At 44.4% G+C, this 22,517-nt stretch overlaps 1 protein-coding gene across 1 annotated transcript in view; it reads right to left on the bottom strand.

Moving 5' to 3' along the window:
* Window positions 1–22,517, bottom strand: part of LOC108938576 (LHFPL tetraspan subfamily member 2a protein-like) — a 43,665-nt gene that overhangs the window by 12,527 nt on the left and 8,621 nt on the right. The window contains exon 2 of the mRNA XM_018759227.2: window positions 14,455–14,519. The gene's annotated coding sequence lies outside the window, so the exon portion shown is untranslated. The remainder of the gene's footprint in view (window positions 1–14,454; window positions 14,520–22,517) is intronic.

The raw sequence follows: 22,517 nt of genomic DNA, 5'->3' as shown, positions 1-22,517 counted from the left end.
AACATATGAGGAGTTGGTTTTTAAGTCTAATGTGTTTACAGCAGGGGGATTCCTGCTATGTGACATATTTAGAAACTACCTGAGATACTAGTGAAGGACTGCACAAAATAAAATGATTTTTAATTAGTAAATAAGGCTGTGGGTGTCACGGTGGCACAGAAGATAGTGCTGGTACCCCGGAGCTCCTCGTTTCAGAGTTCAGATGTAGACTTGAATATGGCTCACTCTGTGTGGAGTCCGCATGTTCTCTCTGTGTTCTCTCTGTGGCTTTACTCTGCTTGGTCTGGTTTCCTCCCACATCTGACGACGTGTGTTTCAGGTGAACTGGTGACAGCGAATTGCTTCTAGACTACTGTGACTTTGTATTGGACAAGCAGTTATTGATAATCAATCAGTGAAAATAAGGGTAGGGTAGGTATGATGATAATTCTAGTTAAATCTAGGGTCACCACCGGCCCAGCTGTTGTGTTCTGTTGTGCTCAAGCCAAAACACAGCCAAAACGAGCTGTGTGCACGAGTACACACACTGGCACTAAAGACACCCATGCTTTGAAGGTTTGGTCTGAAACCCACCATGCAACCTGTGCATAGTACCACCTCGTGTACTGATGACACAGCGACTCCCTGCTTTGCAATCTGTCTATTGCTCGTGGCTATGAATCGCCAGATCTCCCACCTAAATTCCTCAATTTATAAATAACAATAATCATCTCCATGAAGTGTTGAAATGTAATGTCAGGTGCTTGATTAATGATGTTCCTCAAGCTCAAGGAGACTAGTTTATTACAAAGCTTGTTATAATATTAAAATAAATGCCGCTGTAAAGCAGTGAAGGATGCCATGCCTATTGTATAATAAAAAAACATGTGCCTCACATGCATTTTCACCCTGTTGCTTGTCTAAGCATGATGACTTTCCACAAAGCCCCAGTGACAGTATATGTTGTACATGTTAGCAGATAGTTGATGCAAAGCCATTTTTGCTCAAGGAACATTTCGTGCCTGCTTGCGCAACACAGAGAGGGCACCTTTTGCTTTCTGTTAGTTTAGTTCTGCACATGATCAAGAACAAAGGGGGGGGGAAGGTGGTTAAAAACACAGCCGCCTCCCGCTGCCAGTGTCCCCAGGCTATCGGCGCAAGGACCCGAGCACCTGTCAGTTCATTTAGTCATTCCTCGCCTCTGCAGACACATGCCACATTTCGCAACCCCGGGCACGCTGGCACAAGACAGGCCATGACACAGCTGACATACACCGGGCTGGATTTGAGCACACTTTTCAACCACTTTCTTGCGATAGAATGCGCATTAAGGTGGAGATGTACAAGTGAGCTGGATTATTCCCCTGTTAGGGATCATCATAACTCTTAACAGGTAGATGTAAGTGTTCAGGTGTCATCAGCATGATTCATAGATTTAGGGACAGCTGGTAGTGTCGTGGTTAAAGCTGCTGCCTTTGGACACAAAGGTTGCAGATTGAATTCCCACCTCCAGCTGTAGTACCCTTGAGCAAGGTACATACCCTAAATTGCTCCGGTAAAATTACCCAGCTGTATAAATGGGTAGAGAGTCGTACGTACCTTGACATTGTAAGCTGCTTTGAAGAAAAGTGTCAGATAAATGTAAATTCTGAACTGAGATAGACACATGAGTTACCTTCCCTGCTGAAACAGCGAATGAGGCCTCATCAATGAGACATCAGAAAAGCAACACTAATATCACATGTTTTCAAGTCCCTGGAAGAGCACTTAAACAAAGTACTTAAAAGCTCCAGCCATAAACTGGCAGTTTTACGATTCATTTTGGATGAAAGTGTCAATTAAATAACAAAAAAAAGTAAAAAAAAAACATAAGAACCATTTCTGGGAATCCTGAGAAGAGGAAGGAGAAGTGATCTGGATGCTGCTACAGCAGTGTCAGAATTGTGGAATGCCCCATGTGGGAATGAAGTCAGTAGGTCCACTCACTTTTTCCCTTCTCCCCCCTCTCCTGTGGTCCTTCTGAGCGAAAAATCCAAAACATGAACTCAGCGCCAGCCGTTGTCAGAGCAGTTCCTCACAATGGCCTCTTCTCAAGGGGGTCCTGACCCTGTGCAATAAACCCCCCCCCGGCTGTCTGACCCCCCTCCAACCCACGTCCCTCCACTGTATACTACAGGGGGTGTGGGAGACTGCCAAAGTGAGATCAGACCCAAGAGGGATGACCTGGAAGTTTGTCCTTTTAGCTTCCTCTGCTGAATCACACACAGTACGTGAGCAGATAGTGCTGCAGGAATAGTTTCCTCTCACCTCCTCTAGCCCTTTCTATGAGAGGAATGGTCCTCGTCCTCTGGGCAACGTGCATTGGGCGAAACTGGAACGATAAGCAAGTTGCTTTTGATAAGACCGACTCCAAAGAAATGGATGCAGAGAAGATAAGTCTGATCTCCCTCCTAGTTGAGAAATTCCAACACCGGATAACAATCAAAGCACATCGTGAGCACAGTGTAAAATATTTGTCAGATCCCCAGAACAGCCTATGGCACTTTCAACAGTCATCATAATGCAGGCTGGGACAAGACAATATAACCGCCTATAGAAACTGCTAATAGCGTCACAACTTCATTTTTTCCCTCTTCCATCCATCCATCCATCTTCCTCCGCTTATCCGGGACCGGGTGGCGGGGGCAGTAGTCTAAGCAGAGCCCCCCAGACTTCCCTCTCCCCGCAAACCTCCTCCAGCTCCTCTGGAGGAACCCCAAGGCGTTCCCAGGCCAGCCGGGAGACGTAGTCTCTCCAACGTGTCCTGGGTCTGCCCCGAGGCCTCCTCCCAGTGGGACATGCCCGGAACACCTCCCCAGGGAAGCGTCCAGGAGGCATCCGGAACAGATGCCCGAGCCACCTCAACTGGCTCCTCTCGATGCGGAGGAGCAGCGGCTCTACTCCGAGCTCCTCCCGGGTGACCGAGCTCCTCACGCTATCCCTAAGGGTGCGCCCAGCCACCCTGCGGAGGAAACTCATTTCTGCCGCTTGTATCCGCGATCTCCTTCTTTCGGTCATGATCCAGAGTTCATGACCATAGGTGAGGGTAGGAACGTAGATCGACCGGTAAATTGAAAGCTTCGCCTTACGACTCAGCTCCTTCTTCACCACAACAGACCGGTACAATGACCGCATTACTGCGGACGCCGCACCGATCCGTCTGTCAACCTGCCGCTCCATTTTTCCCTCACTCGTGAACAAAACCCCGAGATACTTAAACTCCTCCACTTGAGGGAGGAGCTCCCCCCTAACCCGGAGGGGGCAATCCACCTTTTTCCGACTGAGGACCATGGTCTCGGATTTGGAGGTGCTGATTCTCATCCCCGCCGCTTCGCACTCGGCTGCAAACCTCTCCAGTGCACGCTGTAAGTCTTGATTCGATGAAGCCAACAGGACCACATCGTCCGCAAAAAGCAGAGACGAGATCCTGCGGCCACCAAAACAGACACCCTCCGTTCCCTGGCTGCGCCTAGAAATTCTGTCCATAAAGATAATGAACAGAATCGGTGACAAAGGGCAGCCCTGGCGGGGTCCAACATGCACCGGGAACAGGTCTGACTTACTGCCGGCAATGCGAACCAAGCTCCTGCTCCGGTCATACAGGGAACGAACAGCCCGTAGCAACGAGCCCCGAACTCCATAATCCCGAAGTACCCCCCACAGGATGCCACGAGGGACACGGTCGAACGCCTTCTCCAAGTCCACAAAACACAGATGGACTGGTTGGGCAAACTCCCATGAACTCTCCAACACTCTAGTGAGGGTATAGAGCTGGTCCAGTGTTCCACGGCCAGGGCGAAAACCGCACTGCTCCTCCTGGATCCGAGGTTCGACTATTGGTTGGATTCTCCTCTCCAGTACCCCGGCATAGATTTTCCCAGGGAGGCTAAGGAGTGTGATCCCCCTATAGTTGGAACACAATCTCCGGTCCCCCTTCTTAAAAAGAGGGACCACCACCCCGGTCTGTCAGTCCAGAGGCACCGTCCCCGAACTCCACGCAATGCTGCAGAGGCGTGTCAGCCAAGACAGCCCCACAACATCCAGAGACTTGAGAAACTCGGGGCAGATCTCATCCACCCCCGGAGCCTTGCCACCGAGGAGTTTTTTGACTACCTCAGCAACTTCAGCCAGGGTAATTTTTTCCCTCTTCCATACACTTAACTGTTCCTGTATTAAAACTAGCAAGAGCTCATTCTGACAAATGCTCATCCTGATCTGAGGATGTGGGTTTAACCTGTAGAGGGGCTGCTGTGGTTTAGCCTCAGAGAGGAAGTCACACGTGTTTGACACTAAACGGCCTGTGACTAATTTGTAATTTCTGACCATTGATAATAAAGTTGTGGAGAACAAAACCAAAAATCCTTGGGGAATTTGGGGGGGAGGCTTGACACTGAACTTTCTAGCCTCAGAAGAGAGTTGCTTAGCTCACATTGACATCATGACCTTTTAGCCTGGACTTGCAGGGCAATAGTGAAGGAATGCTAGAAGCCAGTTTCAGTGAATCTTACTATACACTACGACCAGGTAGAAAAGCCATCCGGTCATATTCAAGGTCTGTCATTGGTATAACACACACACACACATTTTCAGAACGGCTTGTTCCATACGGGATCACGGGGAACCGGAGCCTAACCCGGCAACTCAGGGCATAAGGCTGGAGGGGGAGGGGACACACCCAGGACAGGACGACAGTCCGTCGCAAGGCACCCCAAGCGGGACTCGAACCCCAGACCCACCGGAGAGCAGGACCGTGGTCCAACCCACTGCGTCATTGGCATAACATGCGGGGAAAAACTGCTAATAGGATCCATTGAGAACAGTACTCATCTTCACAGCAAACTTTGCAAAGATCAACACTGGAAAGCTCATGAGCTTCTACACCTACACTGCAGACTACTCCAAACCAGACAACTGCGAGAAGTCAGTAATGTGCATTCATCTGTTTTAGTTTAACCATTGCCGTCTGCATTTCATTCCATAATTAACTGGAGTTTGTAAAGAATACAATTTCAGAACGGAAGTCTTGGATCAAACCTCTGGCCAGTCACAGCTGTCAATCATGAGCCACATATACATCAACCTTCAGGCTTCCGCATGTGCTGTAAACCCACTACCACCCTGCCCCCGACCACTCTTTTGTTCAAATGTGTCCCATCGAGGATGGGACATCGGGTGTGAGCACTCCAGCAGACTCTAAACCAAGATAGAAAGTACACTGCACAAACACAGTCTAACACTTCCAACTCCTGAAAGCTTTTCAGACAGCTCTTTAGTCTGTAAAAATATACCAACAAACTTTTTATTTACTGCTGTTTACAGTAACTGATCTTACATTTATTCAGGAGATTTGCAGTGTCTCAGTGGAACCATTTGTTTCATGAAGGTTTGCTTCTGAACTCCCATCTAAAACTGAAGAAACCCAGAGAAACTAATTTAGTTGTCAATTGCAATGTTCCAATGAATTCAAAATCTAGGATTTGATCCTTAACGGCACAAGAGGTCATGGAATACATTTCTCAGATTTATGTGTATTTTCCCCCAAAAAGGTAAACGCATGGTAAGAATACACACACACATTTTCAGAACCGCTTGTCCCATACGGGGTTGCAGGGAACCGGAGCCTACCTGGTAACACAGGGCGTAAGGCCAGAGGGGGAGGGGACACACCCAGGACAGGATGCCAATCTGCCGCAAGGCACCCCAAGCAGGACTCGAACCCCAGACCCACCGGAGAGCAGGACCGGGGTCCAACCCACTGCGCCACCGCACCCCCTCATGGTAAGAATATATCTTATATTTTACCTGCCAGTGCTTTTCACTCCACGACAGTTCCTCCAGCAGCCCCAAGCCTCCTGGTCCCTATGATTATCTGTCTATCAGATCCTCTTAGTGTTTGGCCAAGATGGACAAAAATAATGATGACCTATGATGATTCCACCCCCACATTCTCAACCTCCTATACCAGGTGACAAGGTGAGACTCTTATTAGCACCATGTCACGCCGAAACAGGACTTACCATGGTCTTAAGCGCATGAATAGTCCCTCTCCGCCCTCTACATTAGATTCCTGGGTGCTCTAGTCACAGCAAGTGGAGATACAGATCTCAGCATGCCAGGAAGATAATCTCTACCTGCATGTCCACCATTAAACTTCCCAGACTGTATCTTGGACATACAGAAATTCCATACTAACAACTTCATATCTAGTAAAGTGTATCTTTTTCAACATCCCAACTGCCTTGTTGATCTTGTGTGATTCATAAGACAGTATTACTTGTGGTTACAAACAATGAATGAATGCAGGTTTGGCCACTGTGGCAGAATACAGCATAAAATGTCTAGAAGTACTAAAATAACTTCAAATTACAGAGTCAGGAGGCCATGATGGATCAATGTACTGGACGGAAGTTGCTATTAAGAGCTTGCTGAGGTCTGCTCCCTGTGAATGAAAGGTAGGGAATGACAAAAGAATTCCACCATGAAGCCTTTTATACAGAAAGACCCACAGAGAGGACAAGAGTAAAGTCTTAGGTCATTTACTGAGGAAGAATGGAAAACCTGACAGAGGTAAACAGAAAAAAAAAAAAAGAGTTGGCCAGTCACCCACTCAAAGGTCAAACTGGATGGGTTGACAGATGTGATGCACCAACCTGTCAGTTATTTATCTATTCTACAGAAAGCTCAGTGGAGGCTCAGCAAGGTAATACAAAGAGTGAATATGCTGTAACGACCCGTGTTACTGGGGAGGGTCATGTTTGAGCAGGAAAAAGGGTTTACTGGAAATAGTTGAGAATTGTAGGTAAAATTTAAATTAGTTGTTCAATCACTGTGGGGGCTCATAGGAAATATAAGGGGGTGTCTGCTGGCCAGCCTGAGAGGTGCTAAGCAGGCTAGGAAGGCTGGCTTGAGGTGCAGGTCCTTGAGGAAAAGGGTCCCTTAGACTGAGAGCATTATTTCCTTGTGTTCGTGCCTATATCTCTCGCTGTGTGCTGGTGTCCCAATGAACGTTTGTAATGAACGATGCCCATGCGTCCTTCTGCGCCCCATCCGAACTCAAAGTGCAGTGAGCTACAATACATTATCACCATACAATGCTCCTGGGTAAGGCCAACTAGAATGTTACTAGGCCTATCATGCTTTTATCATCCTCATAGTTCTCAATACCATAACACATACAAAAGCAAGGAATCATTTTTATTGATGCAAAATACAGAAGTGATTTCCTTGGTTGTTTATTATGCACTACCCATTACATTTATTATACTTTGCATAACAGTAGTTTTACTTTAATTTGCAGCCGTTCCTATAACCACTGTTAAGGAATTGAGATGAACAGAATAATTTTAAACTTTTGAAGGTTCATGTAGGGATATATTAAAGAATTTCCAGTTGTGGGATGGATGATTTTCCTTAGAGTAATCCAGAAACCCAGTAAAGTCTGCTCGGTTCCACAGCTTGGGGTACCCACAATCGTGGCATCTGATCAAATGAAGCAAGGCCCTTCGCTGCATCCTTACAATAAATGCTGATCTTTTCGAAAGTGGGTGAACCAAAAATTACTTACATATGCATTTAATTTAAACAGGAAGCGGTTCAGTTAAACAGGATGTTAAAGAGTCCCACGGATACATACTCCTGAGACAAGGGAATAACTCGATGTAAATGGGCAGCAGTTCAGGGGATTATGCTAAAAGCAAAGTGGTGTAAGAGCCATAAAAAAGTCTTTCAGGCTCTCAGCTAGAGACCCATCTCTCCATGTGTTGCTAACCCACATGGTCACGTGAACCCATCATTCCTCTGTGACCATATTCAGTCTTCGTAAGTGAAGAAGTCAAAGCTACATAACTATTATTGATATCCAACGCCCAACAAGAGCAAGCACTAGTTAATTTTGTGGCCTTTTGTGACAAGATTTTGGACAAATCAGCTTCATACCCCTAATTTAAATTCTAAAATCTGATTTTTTCCTGGAAACTTTAACTTGTGACTTGTAGCCTTCAAAGCAAAAGCCGGTCAGTTGAGAGCGAATCAGATCTTAGAGGTTTGAACAATGGGGAGAATGTATCAGAGCACTCAGCTGGATGTGTTCACCTCACACAGCTAAAATCACAAATAACTTCCAGATCTCCAAACACTATAAAGAGAGTGGATAACAGCAGTTATAAAATGTTTATCAGCTCAATCAGAATGGATATATCTCTTAAAAGAACTGGCAAAGTTTCAGTCTTGGGGGAAAAAAACTCATAGATGAGTATTCCTTTGTTTCTGCACTGACTTTTTGCTATCAGACATCATCTCTCTGACTGTGAGGGTTATGTACACAGTTTATATACCTGAATAACTGCAATGGGAAACATGCTAATGCAATGATGAAAACAGATGTGATCAGGATATTAAGTATCAATAGACATGTTTGGCTTCTGCAACCCAACCTTGTAAAGACACCTCAGGCTAATCGCACCTTCATGAGTTTGTGACCTTAAGCAAGCGTCACCTGTCCATGGTGTCAGGCTGTCTGCCACGATGCATCAAGCCAAACAAACTCTATCAATAACAATCCAGAGTAAATTGCTTTGCTTGTGAAGGACCATATTACAGTTGTTAATACATATTTCATTTTGTTATGACAACTCAGTGCAATACAAAATTCATATTCAACACCGAAACAGGAGCCAATTTGCAGTTTTTATAGTTTCTTCCCCTAAATATCCTAAGTAAATCCTGTATGTTTAGTTTACTTTTTCATCATGCCTGGTTACTAAGCGCCTGTGTTGTCAGTCACTCTAGACAATTAAATGTAAACTCACGAAACAAGAGAGGGGATTCTACATTACAGGAATCACTTCCTGGCTTGCCAAGTTATGTGGGATAAGACAGGATAAACTGACAGGCGATGCCTTTGTTTTTAGTTTTATTTAACCAAAAGGGAAATGGAAATAAGATCATTGGTCACCAGCCATGAGATCTCCTGTAAGGATTTCCAAGCCTTGAAATAATGTTTTAAAGGAACTGGGGAAGGACTGGACTCTAGAATTTGATCGCCGGTATATTCCCATCAGCAATAAAATTTGTTATCACAGATCGAGTGGTTTCTCAATGTTCCGCCAACATAAAGTTTCTTTCTGCATTTTCTGGAAGGGTTTTACACAAAATAAAATACATACTGTACCTTACTTCTGGTTAATAGTCTAAACAACCTTGAACTTGAGCTGCAAATCACTGCTTCTGGTATTACTCTCAGGAGACACCCACACCCACAAAGGGAAGAGAAATCCAGCACCAAAAAAGTTCTCCATTTCAGGATGAGCAAACTGGGACCATCTGTGATTACTAAGGTAATGAATGGTGACCTGGTGCATTTTTTGAGAACACTGCAAAAATAATGACAGTGATGGAATAACAGTAATAGCAATAACAATCTGTGCCTCGTAGCTCACTTATTCAGGAAAGGCTGCAGTCCCCTGGTTTCTCAGAATGCAGCAAAAACAAGGAGCGCCCTGATGTTTTACAGACTTCCACATAGCAAAATATCGCAGAAAACCGTTAGGCTGATGGATAAATCAGTTTGGCAGCCAAGGTGAAGCAAGCTCTGCTGTTCTTCAAAGTGATGTCTCATGCTGTTCTTTGTTGTTATGAGTTTTTTCTCCGTGAGCCCATTACACACTTGTGGGATGGGGTTTTCGGGGCTGCACATGTAAACACACACAGTTCACTTGTTGAGGATCAAACGATGCATGAACCATTTCCAGACACATGCCCATGGAGCTCAGCGCCACATCCATGCCGCCAAACAAGGCAGCTGGAGTAACTGCATTGGCCTATGACACTGGAGGAGCAGGCATTGGGTTCCCTCTCTGAGGGAGGAGGCAGCCTGAGGTGACCTAGCCCTCATTAAAGATAGATGAGGGGCTGCCGTTGGTCTTTGGCTCCACGCCCAGGGATACTGACTCCAGACAGGGAGGGGGCGCCATGGGTTCCGGTGACCGACACCCAGCTGGTGGGGCTCAATAAATCCTGTTCTCCTCAACAGTGACAACCTCCAGACAAACATTAAGGGACTCTGAGGTGCAGACATTTGTAAACTCCTTTGGGAAAATGGATCCCAAATGGTTAGGGGTCCTCCTTTGATAACAGACTATAAAAGCCAAGTAATCCTTCAACTGAACCTCAAATCCAAGATACCAATGGGAAATTCTGGGAAACAGGCATCTCTGTGGGACTTACCAGTGCCTTTTTTGCTTTCTGGTTTTGACTTTTCAACACCATAGCTGTGCGGGACATCCCTCAAGCACAGTCAAATTTCGGTCCAAGGTCTCTCTTTCAGACAGCCATATCAATTATTGCAAAAGAAACTTTAATCATGGATGACAGCATATAATGCAGGTCTCCAAATGTGGAACTCCTGAGGCTTACTGGTCACCCTACAGACAAGATGAGAACTGACTGGAATCCAGTGATCTTTATTGCTGCAGAGTGCCTTAAGAGACAGTTAGCTGCCAAATACCTCTACTGACCTGAAATACAGAAGTACATACTATCCACATTAACAAGGTTTTACAATGAAATCCCAACAGCTGAAAAGATGCTTTCTGGAACTGATTTGAATTATTTCATTAAATACCCAGCAGATGAAATAAATTAAAAAAATAAATAAATCTAGTACCTACTCCATCAGTGTTACTACTACCACCAAATGCTTACTATTTACTCTGTATTAAAAAAGAGGGGAGGGAAGCAGGGGAGATTGGCTACGGGATTGAGGGGGTAATGGGAATGGAGGAAAGAGTGATTTCGGGGGTTGTCAAGCAGGACAAAAAAGGTTGGCTGTGGAAACACAGATGTGACCCACCCGCCCCCCAGGGTTTCAGACTGAGTCAACAGGCCCACCTGCGTCTGCAGACCCCAGCTGCAGTAGCCCCTTGCCTCAGCAAGGCCTCCATTCTTCTTCCATTACACCACCATATGCGCAGCTGAACAGACCTCCCACCCCTGCCGACAGTTGCTAATCACTCACCCACCCCCCCGAGTCAGGCTGACGTCACTTGGTTAAGCGGCGCCTCATGCGGAGCAGGAAGAGGACAACGAGCAGAACGATGTCTTTATGCTCCTTATGGCCAGAATTGTGAAAGGAGGTGGGTGGTTCCCTTCAAAATCCATTTAGCAGCATGCACGAACTGATCCACACAGCTATGCATCTCAGCGTCCAGCAGAAAGCAGCAGGCAGGAGCCCACAGCTGCAGTCCTGCCGGGCAAAGCCCCTTCTGCTCCACGTCTGAGCGGCCAGCAGAAAACACAAAACCCATCATGAAGACCTTCTACGTTTTCTGCTCCACTGGTGACATCTCGGTGTTATGCAAGCAACTTGTGCAGCTTAACAGGCAAACAAACACACACACATTTTCTCAACCGCTTGTCCCATACAGGGTCACAGGGAACCGGAGCCTAACCCGGCAACACAGGGCATAAGGCTGGAGGGGGAGGGGACACACCCAGGACGGGATGCCAGTCCATAGCAAGGCACCCCAAGCGGGACTCAAACCCCAGACCCACCAGAGAGCAGGACCCGGTCCAACCCACCACGCCACTGCACCCCCCCCCGGCAAATAAATAGTGAATGCGAAATAGATGTGAGCACATCATATACCAAAAGTATCACCTTCACTATACATACAATACTTTAAAACGGTGCTTGTTGAACATTGCTTTAATTTGATCATAAGTTGAGTACTTTCATATAGCTGTCGGGCATCCAAAACATCGGTTGAAGGGAAGATTACATTTGAACAGAAATTGGGACGTTAAAGTCAAGTCCTCCAAAGAACAAGGATAAGAATTTTCCAGAATAAGGACTGTCCCCCCCATCTGCTGTTTACTACATCGATGAAGTAGCTCATTTAGATAATGAACTGATAGCACTGATAGAGGTAAAAATGTCACTAATATGGAAGTGGTGATTCCCAGACATTTTACCGATTTCAGCGCTTCATGAGCATTTCCGTTTACTGGACTCACATCAGTGAGGTGCCGTGTGGTTTGGATCAATACAGCTGCTTACATCAACACACTTTCAAGTCGCACACGCAACACAAAATATCTTCACGTATCCTTGGACATGATATACACACATACCTCAGGCACATACACACAACGAGCAGGAAAGTTTTCAAAACAAATAACTAACTGCTCCATGAATAAAGAAATCAAATCCGAGCACCGGAGCAACCTTGAAACTCAGCAGACAGCAGCCTTGCTACGGAAATCAACACCAGGATTTACAGGGTGACCAAAGATTTCATCTGACAGGCAGGTATTTTTCCATAGTGACGTGTAAGAACTCATTTTTGAGACATAAAATCTATTGAAACTAAGCTGATAATGCACTGCAGAGGTGCAATAAGCACTCAAAGAAGCCATGGCACTTGTGAATTGCGGCAGACCTGAGTTTATGTGTCTCTGGTGTGACCATCAGATGGTATGTCTAATACACACCTACAATGCGTTGAAGGACATCACAGGGTTATGTAAAGCATAATCAGAGTGCTGAAGGAAAGACTTCAAAAGACCTAGTTTTGCCAAGTCAAGCAAAGCATGCTGGGAAGACAATTTCCCCCAAATGTTTGGCATGTTTAGACATTTTTGTTGTGGGCTGCCCCATCTTCTCCTCCTCTTTGCCAGTCTGCAGTCAATGTCAGCTTACTGGAGCTGAAGAAACCGACTCAGCTTTCCCAGCCCCCAGTAACACATTCCAACTTAAGCCTTGCAGAGTAGACAAATTACATTGTAAGCTATTAAACCACTTCAGAGTCTTCCTTAAAAATCAGTGTTTGCGGGGGTGGGGGAGTAGGGGGTGGTCTTGGGCCCATCACTGAGGCCTTGACATCCGCCTCTAGAGGGGCTCCATTGTTCCCGCTCTGTGTGAGAGATGAATGCACCCGGATTCCTCTAAGCCCCTTTGGGTAACTCCATGAGCACAAAGAGGTTCTGTCTACTGTGACGCTGCTCCCAGCACGCTTTGGACATTTTCACATTGTTTAGTACAAAACGGTCTTTTTCTGAAAGCAATTTTCCCTCACTTTTCTGAAAATTTCAGGTAAGCACATTGCTCAAAGGTGCAACACTAGCTCCTGTACACTTATTCCACTATCACAAGGTTACAACTATTTACCCATTTATACAGCTGGGTAATTCTGATGGAGAAATTTAGAGTAAGTACCTTACTCAAGGGTACTACAGCCAGAGGCAGGGATTAAATCTGTGACCTTTAGGTCCAAAGGCAGTAGCACTAACCACTACACTACCAGCTGTCACTGACATTAATAAAATATATAATAACGATGCGATAATACCATGGTGACACAGAACTTCATACTGACAGTCAATGTGTTACTGATGTTACTGAGCAGACAAGAAGGAAACACACACACAATTAGCCTAAGAGGAAGAGCACCACATGCAAAAATTTATTTTAAGTGTCTTTGACAGCGGTGATTGTTCTGTTTATTGTTTCAAGGGCTTCCTGCTCAAAATAGCTTTTACAGGTCTCCTCGTGTGTTTGCAAAAGGAAACGTGCCATCTTGTGTCTCCAAGCTGCTTTCTTCCTGATGGACATCCCTGGTCTAGCGTTCTTCTGCTCACAAAGGGAGGAGATATGAACTATCTACTGTGGTAGCTTTCACTTTACTGTTCTGACAAGACATACACATGGCTGTCTACTGAACCGGCAGCACTTTGTCAAAATTGTCCCCTTTTACATTTACATTTTTTCATTCAGTAGACACTTTTCTCCATTTACATTTTTTCATTCAGTAGACGCTTTTCTCCAAAGAGTAAGCAGAAAAGTACAAGTGCATTATATCAACCGAAAGAGACACTTAGATGCAGACATGTGATTCTAAGTACAGTTAATTTGTCACTTTCCACCATATGAACCAATGTACATCACATGAGCAGCTGCATAAATGTTTATCCATTATTCAAAAGTTGTGATCAAAAGGTTATTAAGGATAAACAATTACACATTAACACACACTTAAGAGATCATGGGAGAAGTGAGTCCAGAAGAGGTGAGTTTTAAGACCCTTCTTAAATCTAGAGAAAGATTCAGCAGTTCTGAGTGAGAGTGGGAGGTCATTCCACCACATCGCAGCTGGAATTGAAAACCTTTGTGCTTTTGATTTTGGACATTTTGTGTGTGAGACCACCAAGTGGACCGAGGAGGAGAAGCGTAGCAGTCTGATTTCTGCAATACATTCCACGCTCCATTCCATACTAAACCAAAACAACTACATAATTTCATTATACATAGTAATAATGCTTAGGTGACTTGTGGAAAGCAGGTATGATGTGTCAGCTGTCTACACTGACTGGACGAAGGGTTTTGTTTCAAAATTAATTAAAAAGTAATTTTACGTATGCAGGACTCAGAGATGTACATACCAACTTCTTTGCAGGCCTTTCAAGCTCCCTCTCAGCAGGCTACACAAACAGCAGCTCCTTCTGACCTGCAAAAGCAAAAAAAAAAAAAAAAACAACAATTCAACAATTTTTTTGAAGAACGGCAACCTTTTTTTTTTTTCCCAAAGAAACCGTTAAAAGCTACTCCATAATTTAGAATGGCAGATGGTTCTGGAATGTTATAACTTTGATGGAAAGGCCTCTTCTTATATACCCCAATCCTATCCAACTGATTACTCAAAGCCATTTGGCCATTTTCTGTGTGTTACCTGCCATTTAAACAAACAGTTGAACGATGGTGGAGCTGATGAATGGAACAAGGACTCCCTGTCGAACACAAGAGTAGCAGGCCCATCTGCTCTTCTACTGAACAATGGACTGGAAGTTGCTTGGGGAGTGGTTTCACACCAATTTTCGCTTTTTCCAGAATGCAGGGAGAGTAACACAGAAAGCGATATAGTTTTTATGACAAACATTTTGTTGATCGCATGCGGTCATTCCATGTGAACAAGCACAAGTGGCCCTGACCGCAGAGCCGCCTGAGGAGACAGGGATCAGATGTCAGAATATAATCCTGCCTGTGCTGCTGGACTGCTGGACCGCCTGCTGATGGACCGTTGCCACGGTGACGGAATTGCTCATGAGGTGGTCTGCACAGGGCTTCCCCTTGTTTTGGGTCAGCGATCACACAGACCTACCTCATCTCAACTCTGGAATATCCTCCTGACTCAGAGGCACAGGAAGAGCATGAAACAATGTGGGTTTTGCACAACAGTAGGTGGGATGGGGTGTCCTGATCTGTATGAGACAGGCCGCAGCAGACGTGAGACACAAAAGACGAGGCATCAGCAGGAATGAATCACAGGATTCCACTTTTAATCACTTAAACAGGTGTGAAGATTATATTTCTGACAGTTGCAAAAAATAGAACTGGAAGTTTACATGTGGTAAATAGTGCGGAGACAAGTGTGTCCCTGTACTTCTGAGGTACAGTACAAATGGCTTTTATAAATGGCTGTACTTTTACAGGGATTATTGGTACCCGATATGTTAAATATATGCAATTTTTACAAATGGAAAATTCCCACAGGATTCTATGGGAACCTTTGCAGTACTGGGATACAAGTTCAGCCACTTTCCTTATCATGTACATAGTAATTGTATTAATATCCTAATTCCTTCAGATGGAATAAAATTAATACATTGAATGTGATCCAGCTTTCAAAGCCAGACATGAAAGTGGGGGTCTGAAGGTCCACACAGCCTGAAACCCATCCCTACCATAAAAAAACCAATCAGTGTAATTCAGCAACACGGCCAAAATAATAATGTAGTTCAAGCCGTTTGAAAGGAGGAACATTCATTAAAATGTGTACAAGTACAAAGGCAGCATTGTTAACACTCTTCTGGTTTTAATTCTCAATGTCTCAGCAGCCAGTAAGTCCCACACCACCCCCCACCACCCATCACCTTCTAGTGATGAATCATCGGCAGACGTGCTGCACCACCAGGAAACTGCCTAATTGGGCCTGGCAGGGTAGCACACAGGGTCAGAACATTCTGGAGAACCAAGAATGGACAAACTCTACAATAAAAGGGACAAAGAGGTCTCTCTACAGTCCTGTACTCCCAGACCTGTACAGGGACCACAATAGGCAGAGCTCAGCTTCCTCATTTGTCAGTCAAGTCTTCATGTTCCCAATTCGTAAATACTCTCTGCTCTTTGTTCTTAATAGAAGAATGCATAGAATGTCTACGGCATAAAGAAAAGGAAGGAAGGGACTCTTTTTGAAGAGGACAGACCTTCTAGAAGAAGATCTAGGTGAGAAAACTAGTTCACTTTCCCACAAGTCACATCACATTGTGCCTTTGCTGAGAAGAGCCACTCACCTACAACAGAACATACTGATTCAGGGCTGGTTTATTCAGCAATGCATTTGGCTCAAGTACAGATGATCCTCAATTTACGATGGTTCGGCTTCTGATTTTTCAACTTTACAATGGTGAGCTGACGATAGACATTCAGCAAAAACTGTATTTCGAATTTTGAATTCTGATTTTTTCCCCAGGAAAGCGATAAGCGGTGTGATACTCTCTCCCGATGCTGGGCAGCGACAGCGATCCGCATCTCCCAGTCTGCCACGCAGTCGCTGTACAGATACCTCCCTGTATTTACGTTGTGTTTTGTGCATCCACAATGTCACAGAAACGCCCATCTGTGTCTCCTGCTACTGGTGGGAAGAAGAAGAGGAGGGCAATTACTCTTGAGGAGAAACTCAAGATAATTGTCCAGCACGAAGGCGGCAAGCCCGTAATGGGTATGGCACATATGCTAGACCATGATGTTCGGTAGGTTAGGTGTATTAAATGCATTTTCAAATGACAATATTTTCGACTTACTACGGGCTTTGCGGAACGTAACCCCATCGTAAGTCGGGGACTGCCTGTATCTTACACAAGACTACTTATCTAGGGACTCGATCCTGTAGCCTTATGGTTTGTTGTCCCAGCACCATAGTAGGTTGCAAGAAGTTTCCTTTGTCCTGCTGTTACACACACTGCTGGTGTGGAGGTCAGACACATCCTTGTGCCAATGAAAAATGAAGCCCACAGGGCAATTGGTAGAATCATGAAAAGAGCTGTTCAAATCCTACCTACTGCTGTAGTGCTCCAGTAAAAAATTACCAAGCTGTATAAATGGGTAAATAACTGTACGTAGCTTAACGCTGCACTTTGGAGAAGAGCTCCAGCTGAATGAATAGAAGTGAATTATTACAGCTGGGAGAGTAAACTTGCACTGCTACCAGTGAGGATCCCAATACTGTATCCATAATCCCTGCAGTCTCAATGCAAATAGCACACAATGATGCTCTGAATGCAACATTGAGGGCTGATTATAAACAGAAAAATTGCTTGGAGAGAAGATGCAAATGGAACTCGTATGGATTTCCATTTTTATTAATGTGGAGCATAGCACAGAAGTAAAAGAGCTCCTAAAACTGCTGATGCCATTCAAATCTCTTTTATGTTAAATGTAACAATAATTCTATAACCAAGGTATTTTGCTAGGGAGATTTTACACCCTGAGCTAATAACTGAACTGAGCAGTTTTAAAGTCCCATCCCCTCGCTTGCAGCACCGGACTTCATTTCTGAGCAGACTGTCCCTATTCTCCCCACAGCAGTGACGATAACTCAAACATCATTGACCTGGGTTGAGTCTCAGCACCTCAGACCTCTTTGCTCACCCCCATCTGTAGGGAACCAGATTGCGTCAATCCATGCAACCAGCTACTAATGTATTCCAGAAATGATCTGTATTCCTTTCAAACCAGATGGCTGAATAAAAAACTAAGTGTTGAAGGCAATGTGAAGAGTATGTGCAAGTGGATTCTCAAAACCTAAATATAATTAGTACATAAGCAACAAGATAAGCAAGCGCTTTGTCAGTACCATCCCTACAGTATTAATAAAATATCTGGAAAATCTGTTTTAAATTGAACACACTCTACTGCCATGCGAAAAAAGCATGCGCATTTTGGATTTTTGTACTCAGCTTGCCCAAAAGCCAACAAAAATACAATGGAACATAATTCAAACGCAGTGGCAACAGTTACCATAGTGGTTAGAGCTATTGCCTTATGACCGAAGGGCCCGGGTTTGAATTCCCACTTTTGCCGTAGTGCTCTTGAGAGAGATACTTACTCTGAACTGATTCCATAACAATTACCCAGCTGTATAAGAAAATTATACTAAGTGGCTAACAATAATAACTTGAGATTGTAAGTTGCTTTGGAAAAAACTCCTACTAAATTAATATATAAATACGATGTCCAGCATGGGTTTATCAAGAATGTTCCATGTCATACAGAGGCAGTAAGATTTCTTAGTCATTTCCTTGAAACTGTTGTACAATACGTCATAATGCAAATAAAGCAGACGGTCACTTGGGACATACAGCGGAGTCTCCATCCGAGATGTCTCATTCCATCATGTTTTTGTCAAGCTGTCATCATTGGGCTTAGCTGCAAGGGAGAGCAGCACTATTCTGGGAAGCAGAGGAGCTCCACTGAATGTCCAAAACAGGAAGGTCCAAAACAGGACAATCCTGTTCCCCAGTAGGCGGAAGCCCACACGGTTGGCACTGGTTTTACTGGGAGCTCAGCAAACATGCCAGTTGTGGTTGGTCTTGCCACAAACTGCCCTCTGCTGCAGCAATTTCCATTTATTTCTTTCCTTCTAAAGCTTCGTCAAGCTAGCATTAGAAGCTTCTGAACACTTTTCAAGTTACTGATGGTCTTCTTCAGTGAAAGCTGGCTTGTACAAGGCAGTATGGTCGTCCGCTCATCTGCTCCAGTATAGTACCCAGAATTCCCCTGGCACGATGATGAGCCTTCTGCTACAGGAGCGTGGGCAGTGGCATGCCATGCACGAGCAAGTCCCTTAAGTCAGAGAGTGCTGGCCTTTAGTAAGCTGCTGAGGAAAAGACAGGGCAGTGGGGGCAAGGGAACAGTTAAGTGCAAACAACAGAGTCCAAAGTTAGACTGTGTCCCATTTTATAAATGTACATAATTTTCCACTGAAGGAATTTCAGGCCTGATTTACATAATTCACTACGTAATCAAGGTGATCTGTCCTCGCTGATAGCTGGCTCCTCTGATATGCCCATATAGTGGTTATACTCTTCATCTTATATAACGTATATAAACATGACTGAGTGGTCACATCAAAACACAGGTATTTCTTCTCTTTATTTAGATTCACTGGTAACTGATTTTGGAAGTGCAAAAACACAGACAGTTCTCCTGCAGAAGATCTAAATTCCACATCTGTTCCCCAGCAGTCATGTCATCCTGACGGTTTCCATCGCTGAGCCAAAAGCCTGACAGTAATCAGAAGCATCTGGATTCTGTTTTCACATGGTGGAGTGAGAGTGAGACTGTGTGTCCTTGTCTGTTTTTCTCAGTATGTGCGTCTGTGTGTCAACGCACATGTAGACAGTATTCAGCAGAGAGGTTGTCCCTCATAGCTCCAACAAGTTTACTGCAAACTGCACAATTAGTACAGTGAAAAATGTATGTTTAGTATAGCACTGATTTAAATTATTAACTCAGTTATAAACTACTGAAATATGATTTTTAGACTGATCTTCCACCAGTAAGAAATTTCCACCAGAAAACTCATACCTTAATGATTAAACAAACATTAAGACTGTAACAGCAAAAACTAAAGCTTACGATGTGGTCAAAGCATGATCAAAGCAGGATCGCAGATTTAATACTGAAAATGAAAGAGTTAGACAAGAACTTCAATAAATAAATAAATGCATTTGACATAGAGAATTTTCTATCTTGATGTGGCATTTAAACGTTATTAGATGGTCTATTCCTCAAAAATACAGCAGCAGCTCTCATTAAATGCATAGCAAAAGAGGTCCACTTCTGGAAACTCCCGGAGACATCAAACCGGATCGACCAAGTTTCCATAAGAGCCAGCAAGTGGTTGGCTTTCCTAGTGGCTGGTACCTCCTACTTTGATGGAGATCTAACTATAGAATGAAAGATAATCCCCAACAAGGCAAATCTGTCTTTCATCCACTGTCCAACACTGGATTTGTCTCATGTGTGTAAAGTTCAATAGACTTAAATATTCCGTCATCTCAGTGCACCTCTATACTCAACAGCAGGGATGGATTTTAAGGCCCAGATTATTTGAAGATTGAATTGATAGCCTTCACAGTGGGAGCTGGGGGCCAACAAATGACCCTGTCACAATTCATTTAGGTAACTGGGGAGAACTGGTTGCGTAGTTGTTATAGCTGCTGCCTTTGGATCCAAAGGTAGCAGTTTTGATCCCCACCTCTGGCTGTAGTACCCTTGAGCAAGGGACTTACCTGAAATTGCTCCAGTAAAAATTGTCCAGTTGTATAAATTGGTAAATAACTGCAGGTAGATTAACCTAGTAAGTTGCTTTACAGAAAAGTGTCAGCTAAATTAATGAATGTAATGCAATTGCTCAGGTCCATGTCTGTTGCATTCTCTGAATGGATATCTACTACGTCAAGGTACCCTTCACTTCCCATAGTCTCAAAATCCCAAAACTCAAGAGATCTGGACACACACACGAGCCCTAATGTGCAGGTCACATGCATCCGTAGTCACAACTCTACAGCCACACGCAGTCTTTATTCCCGCATGAGGTCACTTCTCTGACTCAGTCTTTCTGTCATTACACCACATTGTCAGCAATCCCATTGTGCCTCACCAGACCAGCTGGAAGAAGCAGGATTTAGGTTTAGGCTCAGCCAGCAAAAAATAAATAATTCTAATAAAATCACACAGCAACTGGTCAGTCAGTCTCCCAGGGTGGCTGTAATGGTAGTCAGATGTTTGGTGTTGTCAAGTAAAATCCAAAATTGTCATAGCAACCAGATGCTTTACCATACAAACAATGCTATGCGAATAGAAACGTGTAATTTGAAATCAGACACCTGCACTGTAAAGGGATACAATTATAGTTCACTGCTACAAGTAGACTAGTAGCAACTAATTCATACACACATGAACACACTCACACACATCTCATTCGGAGACATCCTTCTGTAGACAACTGAAATGGCATCTATCACTCACAAAGGCCCCAAGTATAACGCTGACTTTTATGATGATTTAATTATTGTTCTTACGGTATAGTGAGATGACTTTCTGGGACTCATTACCCCTGACTACCCTTGTATTACTCTCAGTAGGACTTCACAAAAGATAAGTTAATAAGATTGACTGTTACAACTAAGTGCAGCCCATCCCAAAGTCAGCTACTTAGACCCAAACTGCACTTGGTTACTGCTTATGTTCTAACCACCATTCAGCGTTCAGACAAATAACTCTGCTAGGGGTCTCTGAGAGCTGTAAACAACTTCAGACACCACCCAAAGCCTTATGGTGGAAAGAAAGACTAACCTCAAGCCTTGATGGCTGATGGAGATTCTGAGAGCGTTCTACAGTGAATGCAGAACGGCAAATGCTGGCACTCTGAAGCATTTTGGTATCTGAAACAATGTGCAGAGGCTTTCAGTTTTAATTTGGTTCCTTGTAAACTGATACAGTTCATTTAAACAGCCATTATGCACATATTATGCCCCAAACTCAACTTGGCTTCAGTCTAATAATGGGAGTACTTCATTATCGCTCAACATATTTACTTCATTCAACAGTTAAGGTCAATTTACAGATAGGTCGTCTCATGCTGTACATACTTCAGTGTATGTATGGCTGCCAGACCTCTGGAGTAAATTAGGCCACACTTTAAATCCTAGTGTAATTCTGCATCAGAGAATTTTGCCTGAAGTTTTAAGAATATCAAACATTTTCAGTGAACTGAGATTCAATTCTGATGAATATGAAGGAGTCAAACTTTTTTTTGCGTGCACAAAGACAGGCTGACACTTTTGTGGGCAGCGTCCCACACCGCAGGAGACCAGCCAAGATCCCACCCCAACCCACGGGCCGCGCCTGCTCCCAACCCCCAGCCTGCAGACATAAAATCACCCCATGCCTGCCCGCCACAGTGCCCAAGCTCCCTTCAGCACATCCATCTGTGCACTTGGCAAGCCCCAATTTGTCTCCTCGAGATTACATCACCCTACCAGGCAGAGCGGCACTGTAATTACTCATGGACAGGGAGATTAAAAACTTTTTAAATAAGCCTTCTGCCCTCCAGTGTCGCTACACCATAAAGAGAATATAAACAGCTGGAGATGTTGCTGACAGCTTTTACAGGTCCTGCATCACTAGTCTACGATTATGGCTGAGGTTTCCAAGACTATCCTTCCAGGTAGCTGCTCTGGAGATGAGACTGAGGTCTGCTCCCTAAGGCATCCCTGAGCCACTCCACTTGCGCTACAAGGCAGGACCAGGTTGTGACAGCCATTCCCCTCCTGGGGACTTTGTAACTTTGATTTTGTCTCATCTCCAGTTTCTTGATCATAAAAGTCCCATTTTTCGGGTAGCTTTAATTAACCATGCCAAAGTTTGAGGCTCCCATTAC

This window comes from Scleropages formosus, chromosome 17 (assembly GCF_900964775.1).
Source record: "Scleropages formosus chromosome 17, fSclFor1.1, whole genome shotgun sequence".
Classification (NCBI taxonomy): domain Eukaryota; kingdom Metazoa; phylum Chordata; class Actinopteri; order Osteoglossiformes; family Osteoglossidae; genus Scleropages; species Scleropages formosus.
The sequence above is the reverse complement of the archived record's forward strand: the minus strand, read 5'-3'. Positions and strand labels throughout refer to the sequence as shown.